Source organism: Schistocerca gregaria, chromosome 3, assembly GCF_023897955.1.
Source record: "Schistocerca gregaria isolate iqSchGreg1 chromosome 3, iqSchGreg1.2, whole genome shotgun sequence".
Classification (NCBI taxonomy): domain Eukaryota; kingdom Metazoa; phylum Arthropoda; class Insecta; order Orthoptera; family Acrididae; genus Schistocerca; species Schistocerca gregaria.
Window position 1 is genome coordinate 685903816 of NC_064922.1, and position 17985 is coordinate 685921800.

Here is a 17985-nt window from a genome sequence, read left to right on the forward strand (position 1 = left end):
TTAAAACCGTGCTGTGTTGAAGTTGATATGATGTTACAAAATCATAATAAAGCTAACTTTAATTTAAAAAATAGCGAAAACTGCATGCAACCTGTTCTATCGTTAGAACAGATTTCCTGAAATTTTTCGCTACATTTTGAATTGAAGTATTGAATTACAGGAGGTCGTGACACAATAAATGATTATCAGCAGAGATGTCGTGGTTCTCATTGATTATTAATATCAGTCTCAACCTGCTGTAAAGCTCAAAATGATTAAGATTAAACCCGATGCTCATCACAGAGTATATTATGGATTTGTGACAAGAGACATAGGATTTCTCTACTTGTGGCAAGGGAACATACTGCATCATACTTTACGTCAATGACAGACTACAAGTGCCTCGCGGAATGGCAGCGCTGTTTGAGGCGTCATGTCATGGATTGCGCTGCCTCTCCCTCCGGAGGTTCGAGTCCTCCCTCGGGCATGGGTGTGTGTGTTGTTCTTAGCATAAGTTAGTTTGGTCCCTTAGGAATTCACACACACGGACAAAAAATGGACCAGTTCCACCAACCGCTGGTTTTCCTAACTCTTTGATCGTTTTCAGAAAGTCTACATACTCAATTACATTACACGAGTTTGTCAGTATCTATACGAATCCTCTGCAGTTTACACTTACGTGTTTGGCAGAGGATTCGTGGAACCTCTTTCAGCTTGTATCGCAACTGTTGTATAGCTCGCGGGAAAAATACTTTCCGTGTGAGTTTTCATTAATCTTACTTTATTACGATGGTCATTTCTCTATCTGTAACAGACGTCAACAAAATATTGTGGCATTCGGAGTAGAAAATGGATAATTTTGTGAAAAGATCTCGTCCCAAGCAAAAACGCTTTGGTCTGAATGATTGCCACCCCAACTCGCTTATCATCCATGACACACTATTTCGTTGCAAGCTGCCTCTCTTTGAAATTTTTAGACAACCTTTGTCCGTCCTTTGTTTTAAGAATCCCGTAGCACGCAGCATTATCCCAGGACGCACAAGTCCAGCGTAAGCAGAGTCTTCAGTAGATCTGTTGCAGATTCTAAGTGTTCCACGAATAAAACGGAATCTTAGGTTCATCTTGTATTTTATATGTGATGATTCAAAGCTATGTTGTTCGTAATTGTAATCTCTAGGTGTTTTGTTGTATCAGCAGCCTTTAAGTTTGTGTGATTTATCATGTAACCGAAATTTAATAGAATTTTTTTCGTATTCAGGCGAAGAAGTTCAAATTTTTTATTGTTCGGATCAGTTGCATCTTTTCACACCATGCAGATATCTTATAGTTTCGATCTTCTGATGAAATGAAATGATCGTATGGCGCGACTTTATTAAACGGTAAACGGCAGCGTCATATGCAAACAATATAGGGAGGCTGCTGAAATTTTGGCCTTCTGTTACGAACATCAGAAGGCCAATAACATTTCGGTTGATAGTCCCAGGTATAGCTTCGAGTTCGTTAGATGATTTCCTATTAGTTACTGCGAAATGTGACCTTTGTGACAGGAAATCACAAGTCACATCACACTGCTGAAACTGTACTCCATAGCCGCGTTTGTCAATCTTTTTCCTTTAGAGTGCACCAAAGTAACTTTCTAACTTTTGCAAACACCCCTACATGTCTTTTTCTCCAAGGGAAAAAAAAAACAAAAAACAAATACGTAAGACGTGTTAGAGTCGAATGAACAATGTATATAATTATTATGATACGGTACATATCTAAATGCGTATAATCAGGGTGTAATAAGGGGCGATTCCTTGCAAATTAGGCCATATCAAGAAATGATTTGGCGATAACCTCTTTATGTTCTGAATATGAAGATGGCATCTGTTCTTTAGGACATCTCCGAAAGAACAGATGCCATCTTCATATCGTTAAAGGCTAATCGGCTGATGACCTTCTTCAGTGCGGATGCACACGAATTGCCTGAATTCTTACGGGACTCGGTGGTTGTCTGCTGCGAGTAATGGGTATAGTGGCAGGGGCACAACGAATGTGGTGTGTGGGCTGTAAGTTGAGAATGTGGGTCTCACGGGGAGCGTGCCGGCGATAAGTCCCTGCAGTAGCGTTGTCCTCTGTGCCCTCGGAGGCTCAGATGTATTTGCCGGCACCGTAGCTCAGCGTGTTCAGTCAGAGGGCCGATTGTCCTCTGTAATACAAAAAAAACTGAGTAAAGGAATCAACGATCAACTTGAACGAATGTCATGTGACGTCCACCCAGACTAAACGAACCGAACAATCCCGAATATATATACATAATGGATAGAGCGTCTGCCATGCAAGCAAAAGATCCCGGTTCGAGTCTCGGTTGGGGCACACATTTTCAGCTGTCCCCGTTGATGTATATTAACGCCCGTCAGCAGCTAATGGTACTGATTTCATTTTAATTTCATCTTTATGTTCTAGTCGTTTTATCTGCGGAAGATCAGAAGACATTAAATAATTCGCGATACACTTGACATGTGTTCGCGACGGACCAATGTGTAGTGACATAGCACTGGGAAATGCAGTAGAGGCACGCTATGTGTTCAGAAGCGCTTGTGAGGAACGGTATCAAAAACCTTCTGGAAATCCAGAAATATGGAATCCTCTGACACTAGTACTCATTATTTCAGGTGAATAAAGAGACAGTTTTGTTTTACAAAACGAAATTTTGTGATCCGTATTGGTTGTGTGTCAATTTGTCGTTTTCTTCCAAGCATTTCATTATGTTGAAACGTAGCAAATGCGTATGTTCCAAAATCCTACTAGAAATCAATGTAATTGATAGGAGTCGATAATTCAGCGAATTACATTTATTTATTTTTTTGTGTATTGGTGAAACCAGGTTCTAAGTAAAATTAAAATTAAAAGGAAGGTCAGCGTTGGCCGTAATATTGATGTTTTATTGATAGCAGAATCGATTTTCGATTACATATTCGGTGCTGTACAAAGTTCTAAGTTACTCGTGTTAGAATCTGTTCTTTAATTCATCTGGAAAATGCACTGCATCTATTTTGGTGTTTAATAACTCTGACAAAGTGGAGCTGTGGTCGGTAACATTAGCAATCCTACCAAAAACTGAAGGTGTTGGTTGTAATACTTTCCAAGCGACCATAATCTCCTCAGATTTTCATTCGGATTTCGAGTCAGGGTTTCGTTGTATTGGTGAAAGCATCGGCGCTACGTTTCGAGCAGCCATAAACGTCAACTGTTACGGAGAGTTTGTGCTCTTTTAAATATAGCATGCATTTTTTTCCGCTTCTGTAAAAGTTTTCTGACCTCTTTTGTGTATCCTGTGGCTCTACTCCGTCTTTTATTAATTTATTTGGTACAGAACTCGCAATCGATCGTGAAAACTGACAACGGCCGGGAGAGAGATGTGCTGACTGCATGCTCTTCCGTATCCGCATACTGTGACGCCTAAGGGGTGGTGATGAAACGGCGGCCGGTCGGCTCAAGACTTCTGCGGGCGTTGTTTGTTTTCTGTGTTTTTTTATGTAAAACTCTCAACTGGCGTCTACACTATTTCGTTGAATTTGAGCCACATTTGTTCGGTGCAAACGTAGTACTGGAAGGAACGGAGACTGCCTCTTAAGGAAGGCGATTAGTGAATTTTTATCTACTTTTTTAAATAGATATATTTTGTATTTGTTTTTGGTGGGCTTGGATGTTACGGTATCAAATCTCGCTAAAACGACCTTATGGTCACTAATTCCTGTATCCGTCATGACGCTCTCTGTTTGCTTAGGATTAATTTTCGCTAATTTTCGCTAAGAGGTTTGGTATGTTATCGCAATCATTTAACTTCGTTTGAGCTTCTGAACTAATTGCTTGAAATAATTTTGGGAGAAAGCGATCTGTACAGTTCTGGATGGCGTTTTTTGCCTACCATCGAATTTATAATGTATGTTCGTAAATATATTGAGGTCGAGCCCAACTATAACTGTATGAGTTGGTTACGTGTTTGATATGAGGCTACAGTTTTCCTTGAAACTTTTAGCAGCTATGTCATCTACTAGGGGAGGGGGAAGGAGTCGGGGAATCGGTAACAGAAATCAGTTACTAATTTATTACGGTTGTCGAGTGCATCGTTTCCACATAACAAGTCGTAGCAAGTATTTTCTTCAGTGTCACAGATAAAATTCTGCCAGCAACATACACGCCACCATTATGTCCTTGATAAAAACCAGCTTTCAGTATATATAACCAATTCTGCTTCAAAGCTTTTCATGAGCGCTTGGAACTCTTCTTCTCCAACACTAAAAGTTGGTTTTTACCAACAACTATCACTCCGATGTTATCTGGGTCCACCTTCGTCCCGTGTTTGACCAGATCTCTTTGAGGCGTTACCCATGTTTAAACTTTTGCGAGAAACTCTTAACATACAAAACGGCCGAGTCCACTTCACACCGCCCCGTTAACAGTGCAACCGGTTTCTGTGTACGGTGACCTATATTTGCAGTGATGATATCTTTTTTGTCTTTATCTTCGATAGGAATTATCTGCTCTGGTGCATTTACATGAATATGATATTTCTATGTACGCACTTCTTTAATTGGAATCTGTTACTTTCTGTGGCAAACAGAAGCGTAGTAAGTATCAGATTTGAGGAAATTGTAATTATGCATGTGTCTGCAGCATTCTCTGTCTTTTGTCACGAGAGTAAAGTTGATATGTTTCATACAACACGCACAACATATTGTACACTGTTTTCTTTAGGGAGTATACATGTTTTTGGATGAAGATCACATTAACAGTAGCTGTATATATGTGAAAATGTATTACTTTTTTCGCTCCTATTTTGGAATACGTCTATCTTTAAAATATTGCAGATTTATGAAAATATTATAGAACCGCTTTCGACTGTTTGGTTTGTTAGTTTCTTGTTTATGGTATTGGAGAAAATGTATTTTTATAGCATAAAACAAATTCATTTACATTACTTTTTAAAATTTATATAGTAAGTTTTAGGCCTACGTCACTGCATTTGGTGGGGACTTCTATAACAGATACCATATTGCGCATAAAGCGTTGAAAATGATATACAGAGAGCCGGTCACAAATGATTTGATTCCATCTATAACATTTTACTGAAGTTTCTTAAATGTTCAAGAACTGGTATGAAAAATTTGTAAATTTTCTTTTCAAATTAGTACATACTCGAAATGGACATGAATGAAATCTTTGATATAATACGTAAAAATCTGTGAGCAAACAGTATGTTGCCCGCGCGCGCACGCCTATTTGTGTCTCATTTTTATTCCCATGACTTTTGCAAGGAAAAAAAAAGAAAACTTGGTTCGTAAAACAAATAGCGTAGCGGATGAATGTGTGAGATTACATTGACGAAACCGTAAACAAATCCACGGCAGTTCTTACGGTACCAAGTCTCTTGCAGCGCGAATTTAGCCAATGGTAGTTCGTCTCGACTTTGCTGTAGTAGTAGTAAGCGACACAACTGCCGTTACTGCAGGTAAGAGAAAGTGAAAAAAGGAATTGTTATCGTGCTACATGCTGCTGACTAGTTGACTCTTGACAAGATTGTAGCAAAATTTGCAGATATCTAAGATATTATACTAAATAACGTCTTGTCTGCTGGGTCCGCAGCTCGCGTAAGATCATGATATGACTGACATCTTCCTTATACTTTTTACAAAATTATCTGCAAATTGATGATTTATTTTTTATTACATAAGTCTATGTTTGTTTCGGTATATGTACGGTTATCAGTTGTTCCTGTTGGCGTTACATTTATACATCATTCTATTTTACGTCATTCTACGTCTATGTAATAGTATTGTGAAATTTTATTTTATGCAGCGTGTTCCAGATAAAACGACTCAGGTACGATCAATCATCTCCAGTCGAATTACTTGTGGACTGGCAATACTGTCTCAGAAGTTGGTTACATCGCATTTTATCGGAAAGTTGAGTGCCGCTGTGTGTTCGTGCGTCAGTTGTTGTGAGGTCGTGTTACTGAGTTGCTACAGAAATGGGGCAGTTTGCATTATAACAGTGAATTGATATTCCGGAGTGACACATAAGGACAGACTCCATCAAGGAATGTAAAAATAAAAATAAAAAGTTTCCAGCGAAGTATCCTGGTAGCACTGTTCAAGATCTGTTCGAGAAATGGTGGGCTGTGGGATCTGTTCAGGATGTGCAGAATAATATGTAACCGACGGTGAGGACCCCTGAAACTATATACAGGATTCTCATGGACATTACGAGAAGACCCCTCAATTAGGTAAGGAGGTTATCGCAGTAGGTTGATGTATCTCGTACATGAAGTCATTGTTTACTAAAATATATGAAATTAAAAGCCTGTCGTGAGTGTGGTACAAGAGTTAAAATTTGAGGATCAGTAAAAATGAATTTGCTATTGCAACGGGCTTAACATTAATTACTAAAGGTTACTTGGACCCCTTGGTTTACTTCATGTCAGATGAGGTCTGGTTTCATTTGCCAGTTTATGAAAACTCCCAGAATTGCAGATACTGATAGCAATTCAACCCACACGTTGTGCATGAAGACTCTCTCCACTCAGAGAAGATAGGTGTTTGGTGTGCGTTATACGGCATGCGCATTACTGGCCTCACCTTTTTCAATTGCACCTTAAACAGTGCCAGATATTTTCATAAATTTGACTCGTAAGGCACAATTAATAGATGCGGTGAAGTTGTGTGCAATATTCCAGCAAAAAGGAGCAACCGCTCACACTTACAACCAAACTATGGCTCACATCTCCAACATGTTTTCTGAAGATAGACTTGTCTGCATAGGCCTCTCTGGCTCCACAGTTCGCTGCCTTAATATCGCGAGATTTTTATTTACGACGCACACTAAAAGGCACGGTGTGTGCTGACTATCGCCACACAACAGACGATCTTTAACGGAAAATTAGTTGAGGAATTAATAACATCACACCTACTGAATTACAGCGTGTTGCTGGTACCGTCATCACACGAAGTCAGCGATGCCTGGATGTCCATGAATGCCACTTCCAGCATCTCTTCCAAACATGTAACTACATGTTCTGTACGTTAATTCACTTTACTAGAATTTCAGGAGTGAGGCGTACTGGTTTTTGGGACACCCTGTACTTATGTTTAGATGGAGCGACATCCATAAAAAATCTTAGAACTTAATTTCTTTTGTGTACTATGTTATTGACATATGTCACGTATTTATTTTCTATAGAAGAATAACAGGAAAATTTCTTTTTTTAATACAGTTGTAATGTTATAGATTGTTCTAATGTTACCTTAAACAGAAAAACAATTGACAAAATTAAGATCGCTTATCTACATAATGCACAATATCTTTGTTAAAAATATCTATTTCTACCTAAGGTATAATTAATTTGGAAATATAAACCATCATTGGAACTATCTGTCATTTTTACAACTTTGAAAAAGTAAGACGAAATTTCTATAGAAAGTTAACCGTTGATCTACATTAACAACATACTGCGTAAAAGAACTTACGTTCTACGCTCATTTATAGACGTCACACGATCTAAACGTAAATATAATATTCATGTAAGATAAGATCTCATAATACTACAACACTGATATTGAAACAATCTGAAATTTTATAGCTTTACAAAATAATACCGAAATTTCACTATTATTGCTCAAAAAAATGTAACCCATGTTAACAACATGCTATAAGAAAGAAATTACCTTCCAGAAAATATTATGGAAGTCGCCCCATCTGAACATAGTATATTAAGGTCAGGTCTTGTAGTACTATTACACAGGCTTTGCATAAAATGATATATAAATGCAATGTCAACAGGAACACTTGATAATGGGTCGTCGTGAACTTACGTAACCAAGAAAAAATAAACAATTTGCAGCAAATTTTGTAAAAAGTATAAATAAGATATCTGAGATGAGCTGACGATCATTGCCATGATAAGAAAGGAGAAAGAATATCACATGTTTAATGTAATACATAAGTGCAAACGAATATCCGAACAATATCGCTTACAAATATAGATTGTCAGACTATGTTTCATCACGTTATCGCTGCAGCAAACCATGCAAGAACTACCCTCGCCGGAGATGTGATGATCTTTTAATGGAATGCAATGTACGGAAGAAAGAGAAACGTTAAATCAATTTGTGTAACGATTGCCAGCGACGTTTTCGCAGGAGTATGAAACAAACATTGAGATGTTTACAAGTCTCTGAGCGTTATATCACTTATCCGAGACTGCACAGACGAGGAACATTTTATGTGCGTCTCCCTACGTGTTTGATTCAATGCTTCGAGCTGTAAGCCTCAGTGTCGCCGTAACTACTAACTAGATTCGCATGAAAACTGCTCATTGCGTGAAAGCAGGGACGAACAGTGTGCAAGGTGAGACTAACTGGCTTCTGAGCCAACTATACACATTGCAAACGTGTTACAGCAAGGAATTTTGTTACGTTATTGTTATGCTTCAGTTATCTTCCGGAAAGCGTATTAACCTGACGCTTCAGGATTAATTTCTGGATCGATTATGAAATATTTTCTGTTACTTTCTGTTCCATTTATCTAAAACTTAATGTGTATGATACTGTAATCTCGGGAGGCCATTGACAGACCGCATCTCTTACGGCAAAGTCCAGAATCAATGTGATGTTGATACTAATAAACTTAATGGTGAGGACTGTTTGGTTTACCATGTAACTGAATAAGATTAAAATATTAATATATTATATACAGTACTAGATGAACTCGTCTTATATTTGCTCCACATGGAACTCTTGCTTGTACGTGTAAATTTATGGCAAACCAAAAGTGAATTCATATTCTCGTATACAGCGATGATGGCGTGAACTACTTTCTTCACTCTTAAAAAGTAAAATTTTTGTGTTCTTCATAAGCATCTTCGTGAGCTCTAAACCATGCAGCGTATTAAATTAAGCTGATCCATTATAGGTAGTCTAAAACACTTGATTGCGTATTGCGTATTGCGGAAAACTGCGACCAGTCCATTTTGAAGTATTTGTTAACTGCAATAAATCAATTTTCGGTAGTTTACGGCAATAAACATATATTTCAAAAGTTTCTGCATATGTTTATGCTCAGACTAAGTCTTTACGATTCCTATAGGAGTTGTACGCATTAGACTGCATGACAGTCCAATTTTTCTCACGGAAAGTCGTTTTTTAAGTTCTCTATACAGATTTCCGCGAGAATCGCACTCTGATGTTTCAGTATTTTTAACGAAAATTGCTTGCGGCGGTTTGCGCTGTCTTCTAATGAATATACTCAATATTCCTTGATATTTCAAACCGATATGGGTCTCATACACTTGTCAGTATTCCATTATGGATGAACTAAAGTTTTCACAATCAATTTATTTCTTACTCAAATTGCACTTCCCTATAGTTGTGTCTTGTGGCTAACACACGCTACATTTCACATTTGCAATTGGGGAGAGTGTTACACTAGTAGAACACTTAATGTTTTCTGGTCGGTGTTTCAGTCTAATGACTAATTTTCGAATCACATAAAGGAATGCGCACTAGAAACCATCGTAAGCAGTTTCCGCTATTCTCTACTGTCTTTGTTGCTGTGAGACATGAGGTTGTGTTCTGTGCAGCTTTTGTAAATATCACAAGTTCTACATATATCTGAAAGATATTGTTAATTCTTCAGTTGGAGCATGGTAATTAAAATTCAGTATATTTTAAAAGTCTGCAGTTCGTGGTCTTACGATAGCGTTCTCGCTTTCCCGGGTTCGATTCCCTGCGGGGTCAGGGATTTTCCCTGCCTCGAGATGACTGGGTGTTGTTGTGTTCGTCTTCATCATCATCATTTATCCCCATTACGGTCGGAGGAAGGCAATGGCAAACCACCTCCGCTACGACCTTGCCTAGTCGGCGGTGCGGGTCTCCCGCATCGATCCCTACGCTTCTCGTAGTATGGGACCTCATCATCATCATCACATTTTAAAAACAAGTCACATAACATGTCAACTGTTAAGCCGTACCTCGTTGGTCATGTCTTACCCTGTAGCATAAAACGAAAGGAGATGCTGTTCTATGGAACACATGATATCTGCCAATGATATGAGTTTCTTTAACGTTTTAGCAATTTTTCCTGTCACGAAAATATAAATTTTTGGTAGTTGCTAATATCTTCTATTTCAACATGTTTTTAATATGTAACTGGTTTTTGATAAAGCTTCATCTTAATTTAATTTCACTTACTGATTATTAGTGTGTGGTAGCTTAATAACGTAACACATGGACTGATGAATATAATAATGACAAGATTTTCTCGTTGGAATTGTTTTAAATGAATTTTAAATTTTGTTCCTAGGTACATGACGACATTATACTTGGGAACAGTAGTTCGCATTTGGAAAAACCTTACTTTTCTGGAGTAATTATTAGAAAAAGACTACAGCACACATAAAGTGAATGCTATCATTTGAAAATGGAAAAAGAAAATATGTTAGACTTACATTATAGGATGGCTAGAGGCGAAACTCTGAAAATTGTTCAAGATACAACAGTCTCCCTTACTGCAGGAAGCGCATAGAATTTTTTTGTCACACATTCGTCTACGAAATTCTCCCTGCTTCACACACTGAAAGCTTCTCGCAGATTATTGCACTATCTCTGCAGATTTATTTTCACCCCTCCCAGAATTCATAGTGCCGGTGTTTTTTTAGATCTGGCTGAGTTTGCAAGTAATTAACAATACAAATCGATAAATTTTTTTGGTAAACTGGTACGGCTTTTTCCAACAAACGAGACATTTTTTTTACCTCTGATTGTGACTCAGGAAGTTCAAGGTACTGGAGTTGTCGAGTTGAGATGATGTGAACAAACCGACTGAGGGGCCAGTCACAACTTATCCTAATATGAAAATATTTTTACTCATCTTCACATATTTAGCTAATAACTAGGTTTATATTTATTCCTGATGCATTAAACCTGACGCTCACAAGCTAAAACTAGCCCCTTCAAAAGAACAGACGACCTGTTGAGAAGAACTGAGGTGGCAGCGCATTCACCAGAAAATTCTGTAAGACACAATTCCTTATAAATTTCAATATGGAATTGATATGACTGTTACAGAAATAGCTCTGATATTCATAATTTGAAAACATCGAACATCCATCCTTAAAACTAGTTAGAAAGAAGTATAAAATGTCTGCATCTATAGTGAGATAATACAAAAATATCTAGGAATTGTATTGTTATCTGTGTTATGGTGCATGGTAGTGTCTCAGAAATAAAGAGTGCTTATTAAGGCGTAGCTATCAGCGTAGATAAATAGTTGATAAAGAGATTCTAATGCTTCAATAGTAGGTCCACAATCCACGCAATATGATAATGTTTTTGATCGAGTAAATAGGGACCTATTTTAGGTAATAATGTAATAAAAATGACTATTGCCGCAGCTGACTTCAACCATCCATTTCCTGTGCCTGGGTAGACAGTTTTTTGGCTCGGGAGCCGCCTTGTGCAATTGGAGGTTAGCGGAGGGCTGCATCTTTTTAAGATGATAACATTTCAGAATAGAAATGAACTGTACCATAAAAAATCATTAAATTTAAATTAAAGGAAATAGTGTCAGTTTTAATCAGTTTCTTTATGGCTGCAAATACATACAATTTTAAAATCAGTGTAATGGGACAAATGTATATTATTACCATTTTCTACAACTTTTTTTTGAAATGAGCAGTAAATGAGCTTGCTTGAGATTCTTATCACAGCCTGGATGTTACCGTTTATTAAAAAATATCCTGGGCGTAAAATTGCTCTTGTTGTTCTTCAAGCAAGAAAAACTTCCCTTACAAATATTTGCAGACCCATGTATAGAGCAATTTTTCCCAACAAATTTCTTCACACACAGCAATTTTGCGGCAGGCAAAGATTTGTAAAGTCAACTAATGACACAGCATGACGTATGTTTTTCACAGTGTGAATCTGGCTGCATGTCAGTAAATAAATGGAAAATGCATTTTGGTCACTCCCTTCAACGATCGCGTCGGGTGCCGTCCTAGTAACAATCTTTGGACGCGCACGGGAAGGAAATCTGGGTTCAAGGCGGAATTTCCTGACTGTCTTGGTGGCCCGCACAAAAACCATTAGCGGGCGGCAATTAAGCACAGACTTCTATTTGCCCACCCCTGCCCTAAGTAATGGAAAATCAATAACGCTGGAAAGAGGAAAACGTATGTAGCTTTGCTGTTTGCCTGCAGACAAGCTCGTAATTTAAATTAGATACTGATTAAGTAATGCGCCATTGTAATCTAAAACAGCCTTTAGACATTCGCAATATTTTTGAATAATAGTTATGCAAGCAACAGAGAATAGCTTTCAGAAAGTAGTTCATCGACTATATCTTTATTTATTATTTTTTCCTCACACACCGTCAGTGAAAATAAAAACAATGTCAGCTCCGGCGGGCCGCGGTGGTCTCGCGGTTCTAGGCGCGCAGTCCGGAACCGAGAGACCGCTACGGTCGCAGGTTCGAATCCTGCCTCGGGCATGGATGTGTGTGATGTCCTTAGGTTAGTTAGGTTTAAGTAGTTCTAAGTTCTAGGGGACTGATGACCTTAGAAGTTAAGTCCCATAGTGCTCAGAGCCATTTGTCAGCTCCCGGGAAACTTCTAGTAAGAATTAAGAAAGCGATTGACAGCTAGCTAGTTGATGAAATTTGGCATGAGGTCTGTACTGTTTGAAGCTGCAGCGATAGCATCGAACCAAGCGACGCAGTAGTTACGACAGTGGTGTTACACTGGGGTGGATGGGGTTTCAATTCCAAGTCCACTCATCCAAGTTTACATTTTTTGCTGTGTTGCTGATTAAGTTAAGGTTAATTTCGGGATAGTTTCTCTGAAAAGTACACGGATGAATTACAGTCCTCTTTTTTTATCCTGTCTGAATTTGTGAAGCGTATTCAATGACCTTGTAGTCGTCGCAATGTTAAACCTCAGTCTTCCCCTTTTAAAATTAGTAAATATTCATGCACACATGCCACATGGCCAGTACACACTTGAAGCCTGACAAGAGGGTGGAAAGCATGCTAAGAATTGCACGCGACTGAAATGCAGTTTCTGAGATCAGTGAGTGGCACAAAACGAAGGTTAGCATGAGAAATGACGATATCTTAAGTGAGCTCTGTGTGAAGTTTCAATTTAGCATTGTAAATTTTTCCGGCAGATGCGGTCGTCCCACGTAAATGGCATGGGAAGCGGTTTGAAAAACTGTAATATTACAAAGTGATGGACGACTTAAAAGCTAGACAGAATATAAAAATTCGAACTGTAAATCAATCTATTGCAACTCATTCTGTACATACACATTTGACGTTTTTAAACATAACTGACATCAGAAGTAGTTTCAGAGTGTGTAAAAAAACATTGTAACTTTAGATTAATCCGATTCAGACAAACGCGTAAGTCGGTTACATGTGAATACCGAGTTGCGTCAGTACGTCAGTGAAGATTGAAGGTTTTGAGCTGTGCGTAGCGGTCGCACGGTTCTAGACTGAAGCGCTTAGAACCGCTCGGCCACACCGGCCGGCTTACTATAAGACAGGTTACTGTGTACCTACGAATATGACCTGAATATGAGTGACAGTTACGAAACCAGTAATCAGTAGACGACAAAGTAGCTATCAACGGACTGAAAATAAGTTTATTTTCTAGAAACGTGAAACACGGTACATTCGCTAGTAACGAGTATCCTCAGTTTCGGTAAATCATGTATATTATGCCAACAGCCCGAGCCGCTTCGTGGCGTAAATTACGCTATATCAAAAATGGGCTGTTTCCTTTATTTATTGGAGGAATGATCAGAAGAAGAATGGCTCACGTGGGACCAGAGACAATGGGAAATTCACGCTTGAATGCTTCCGATCTCTACAGCTATTAAGAGTGTAGTTTATTAGCTTTCTTGATGGTGACATGGTACGAATATGACCTGTGTCTTTTGTTTCCTCGCATAGTCATAATACAGACGGAAGACTGAGTTGCCGGAAACAGAGGATGAATCAGAACGTGAAACACATTTTATTGACGATCTAGACTACGTGTATTTATAAGATGTTGATCGATTTCGGCTCCATAAAACCATCTTACTGTTTGAGTACGTTGGTTATAAGAGCTATCCGTCAAAGTCTGTAAGTAATATGTGTACAATGTCGTAGTACGATGTATTGTTATTAGTTTAACTTAAACAAATCACTTTGAAAACATGGTATATATATATATATATATATATATATATATATATATATATATATATATATATATATAGGTGTTACAAAAAGGTACGGCCGAACTTTCAGGAAACATTACTCACACACAAAGAAAAAAAAAATATGTTATGTGGGCATGTGTCTGGAAACGCTTACCTTCCACGTTGGAGCTCGTTTCATTACTTCACTTCAAATCACATTAATCATGGAATGGAAACACACAGCAACAGAACGTACCAGCGTGACTTCAAACACTTTGTTACAGGAAATGTTCAAAATGTCCTCCGTTAGCGAGGATACATGCATCCACCCTCCGTCGCATGGAATCCCTGATGCGCTGATGCAGCCCTGGAGAATGGCGTATTGTATCACAGCCGTCCACAATACGAGCACGAAGAGTCTCTACATTTGGTGCCGGGGTTGCGTTGACAAAAGCTTTCAAATGCCCCCATAAATGAAAGTCAAGAGGGTTGAGGTCAGGAAAGCGTGAAGGCCATGGGATTGGTCCGCCTCTACCAATCCATCGGTCACCGAATCTGTTGTTGAGAAGCGTACGAACACTTCGACTGAAATGTGCAGGAGCTCCATCGCGCATTAACCACATGTTGTGTCGTACTTGTAAAGGCACATGTTCTAGCAGCACAGGTAGAGTATCCGGTATGAAATCATGGCGGTGAATCGAGGAAGTACGGGTACATACTGACGAAACTAAAATGAGCTTTAACATGGAAATTAAGCGTTTCCGGGCACATGTCCACGTAACATATTTTTTTTCTTTGTGTGTGAGGAATGTTCCCTGAATGTTTGGCCGTAACTTTTTGTAACACCATATATATTGCTGGAAATGTAGACGATAAAACCGTTTTACTGAAGAAGATACTGTGTAAGTGCCTTGGGTCAATTGGGACTGTTTGAAAACCAGAAATGCTTCTCCAGAAAAGCTAAACTACAGATACTTAATGTAATAGTGAATAAACTGACATTTTCAAAGTAGGACACCAACGTGAATCCATTCCATAGCATCTGGCACCTGCTTTTCGTCGCTGGGTATGGATACCCAGTTTGGGAAAGATGATGTCAGTCTATAAAAACAGACGCGGCCCTAAACGACACCTGCAGGAAATAACTGGCTGCCTGACCATTTACAGTGGACCTTTTATATTAATCATTGTCCTAAGAATGTCATGAAATCATCCCTGAACTTGAAGGAGAGGAACAAACCGATGAATGATCAGCGTCAGCAGCTACACAACCATCAACCCATGCCAAAAAGGCTTAAACCCAGACGAAGTTTCATATACTCAGTACAACCAACTGAAATTTCCATGATATCGTTATAGCAAGAAGAATGTCTAGAAACCTTTATCACAGAGGAAGCTCTACCCCAGGGCTCTTACCTACTCTGGCGAGACTGGAAAACATTGAACCGATTTTGCACTAGCCCGGGGCGATCAAAACAACTTATGATAACCTGGGGCTACAAAGACACTGACAAGTGCGAGTGTGATAAAACACAAACAATAGAACACCTTGTAAAATAGCCAATTGTTGATGCACCCAGCGAGTGTACTCAAGAGGACCTCCTGGATTATACCGAGACAGCTACAGCTTACACGGAGTTCTGGATGATCTAAATATGACATAACTTATATTTTTGATTATGTATTCTATATTTGATCTGTGTGTTTTTATACAAATAAACTTCGGATACTGTCACTCAAAGAGAAATTCACAATTTTCACCAGACCACGGTTATTGGTGGAAGCTTGGCAATTACACATTTTGAGTCTACATATTATGTGGCATCACACCGAATATTTTTAAGTGAAAAAGAAAATAATACATTGGAACTGCATGATTTTTCATGAAGACTTACATAATAGCCAATTTTCCATGCCTGAGGGCATACTGTGGCCACTGACATAGCAACAGGGTCTCAAGTTTGTTTTTCTGATTTCAGGGCACATTTTCTAGGCGTCTTCAGGCCCGACTACCTAAAAAAAAAAATACCACGCGGCTCCCAAAGGCCGTTTTCAATCGGACTTTTGTATTAGGCCAAATATAAAAAAAGAGGAATTAAATAATATAACTTATTTAGTTGTCACAAAAGTATAGAATGGCTGATGACAGCTTGTACACAAAAGGGTGTAGAAGTCAGTTTTGCCTGTTGTATGTTGTATAGCGCGTATTTTTTTGGAAGTAGCTAACTCTTATTGAGGTGAATACGTTTTTGGTCACTTTTCTCGACAAGTATTGTTGCTACGTTTCCCGATAAGACCACGTGACGGCATTAGTGACTCACAGAAGAATTTATCAGGGTGAAATAATTAACAAGGAACTATACTTGTATGCCGAAAGACGTTGTTTAAACACTGATATTGGAAAAATTGCGACTCTCCATACAACTGAAGTAACAAGAATAATATAAATGACTTATCTTACATCAGATGACTCAAAAACAAAAAATAGTTTTAACATGAAAAACAGCGGCACAAGTTTCCTCTGTTAGTCGCACTGACAACAATGGCGTTGTATGTTAGAACTAGAGTGACCACTTCTCGGCAGACAGCAGCGATGGCCACGGCAAAACACAGTGGCCACTTTTCCCATCCTGGGCACTTTACATCTTCCCCTTGCGATGTCACTATTATTGGTAACCTGCATAAATTAGTATTTTATATTAATTAATCACAGTAATTGCAATATGAGATATGACCCAAAATGTTTAATAAATGTTTAGAATGCCATTTTTGTTTTACTCATTTTATTGTATTAGAACAGCCTTAGTTTGATTTAGTATTACTTGATACAAACATGTACTACGTCTGAAGATGACCATCTCTATATTGAGCATTCACGAATCTGTGCTACTTACGTTTGACATTTACATCATAGCCGTTGATCGGTGTTAGCTGCGCACGCTCGTGAGTTGTCAGCAGTGGAAGGCAAACAATAAAATATTTCCCTTCTCACTTATATTTAAGCCGCAGTTACCGCGCTACATGCCACTGTGCTCCTGCGTTAAGCGGCAAACTTACTTAACTCACGGCCGATTTCACCTACTTCAATTAAAGCTACGTAAATGTTACATTATTACTTTCTCTGTAAGTATTTTTGCATCTTACTAAGGAAAAAAAGAACGCTGTTAACGTTAGTTGACGTTTTTGGATTCTGCTAGAAGCATATCATTATAAAATACGGACGAGAGCCGCGGGTCGCACGGACACTTCATTCGGGCCCATACGACCCGCGGGCCGCAGTTAGATGACCGCCGATCTAGACAGACGATGCTCGTTGGTTGCAGATTTGCTCCAAAAAGATACTGCCTCGCTAACTTGGCTTAGCGCAGATTTACCGTGAAACTGACTGCTATCCACTTCTACGGATTCCGTGCGACAGCGGAGGAACGGAGCCGGTGGCGGTGGCGCGGCAGTGCCGGGACAGCGAAGCGCGGCCGGTTTGCAGCGGGAGGCGGTGTGGTCCACACAGGTGAGGCGTGTTGGCGGCGTGGCTCGAGAGCTGACTGACTCCGCTGCGAATCCCGCAGGCCGCGCCGCGACGGGCGCACGGAGGAGGGGCCGACGGATAAAGAAAAAATACACGCGAGGGAATAAATAAAAAGAGCAGCCTCGGCGCCGGCGCGGTCCGCCCGGCGGAAAGAGAATACAGACGTGGGCAGAGAGGAGAGCCAGAGAAAGCACGGGCGGGGGGAGGGGGGGGGGGGGCGAGGCGCCCCACCCCAGTGCGCTCCACGCCCCACGCAGC

The 17985-nt window shown here is 39.4% G+C and overlaps 1 protein-coding gene across 1 annotated transcript in view; it reads right to left on the minus strand.

Moving 5' to 3' along the window:
- The window catches only part of LOC126354305 (transcription factor SOX-10-like), a 205354-nt gene extending 187632 nt beyond the window's left edge, over positions 1–17722 (minus strand). The window contains exon 1 of the mRNA XM_050003860.1: positions 17576–17722. The gene's annotated coding sequence lies outside the window, so the exon portion shown is untranslated. The remainder of the gene's footprint in view (positions 1–17575) is intronic.
- Between the last annotated feature and the right edge of the window lie 263 nt (positions 17723–17985).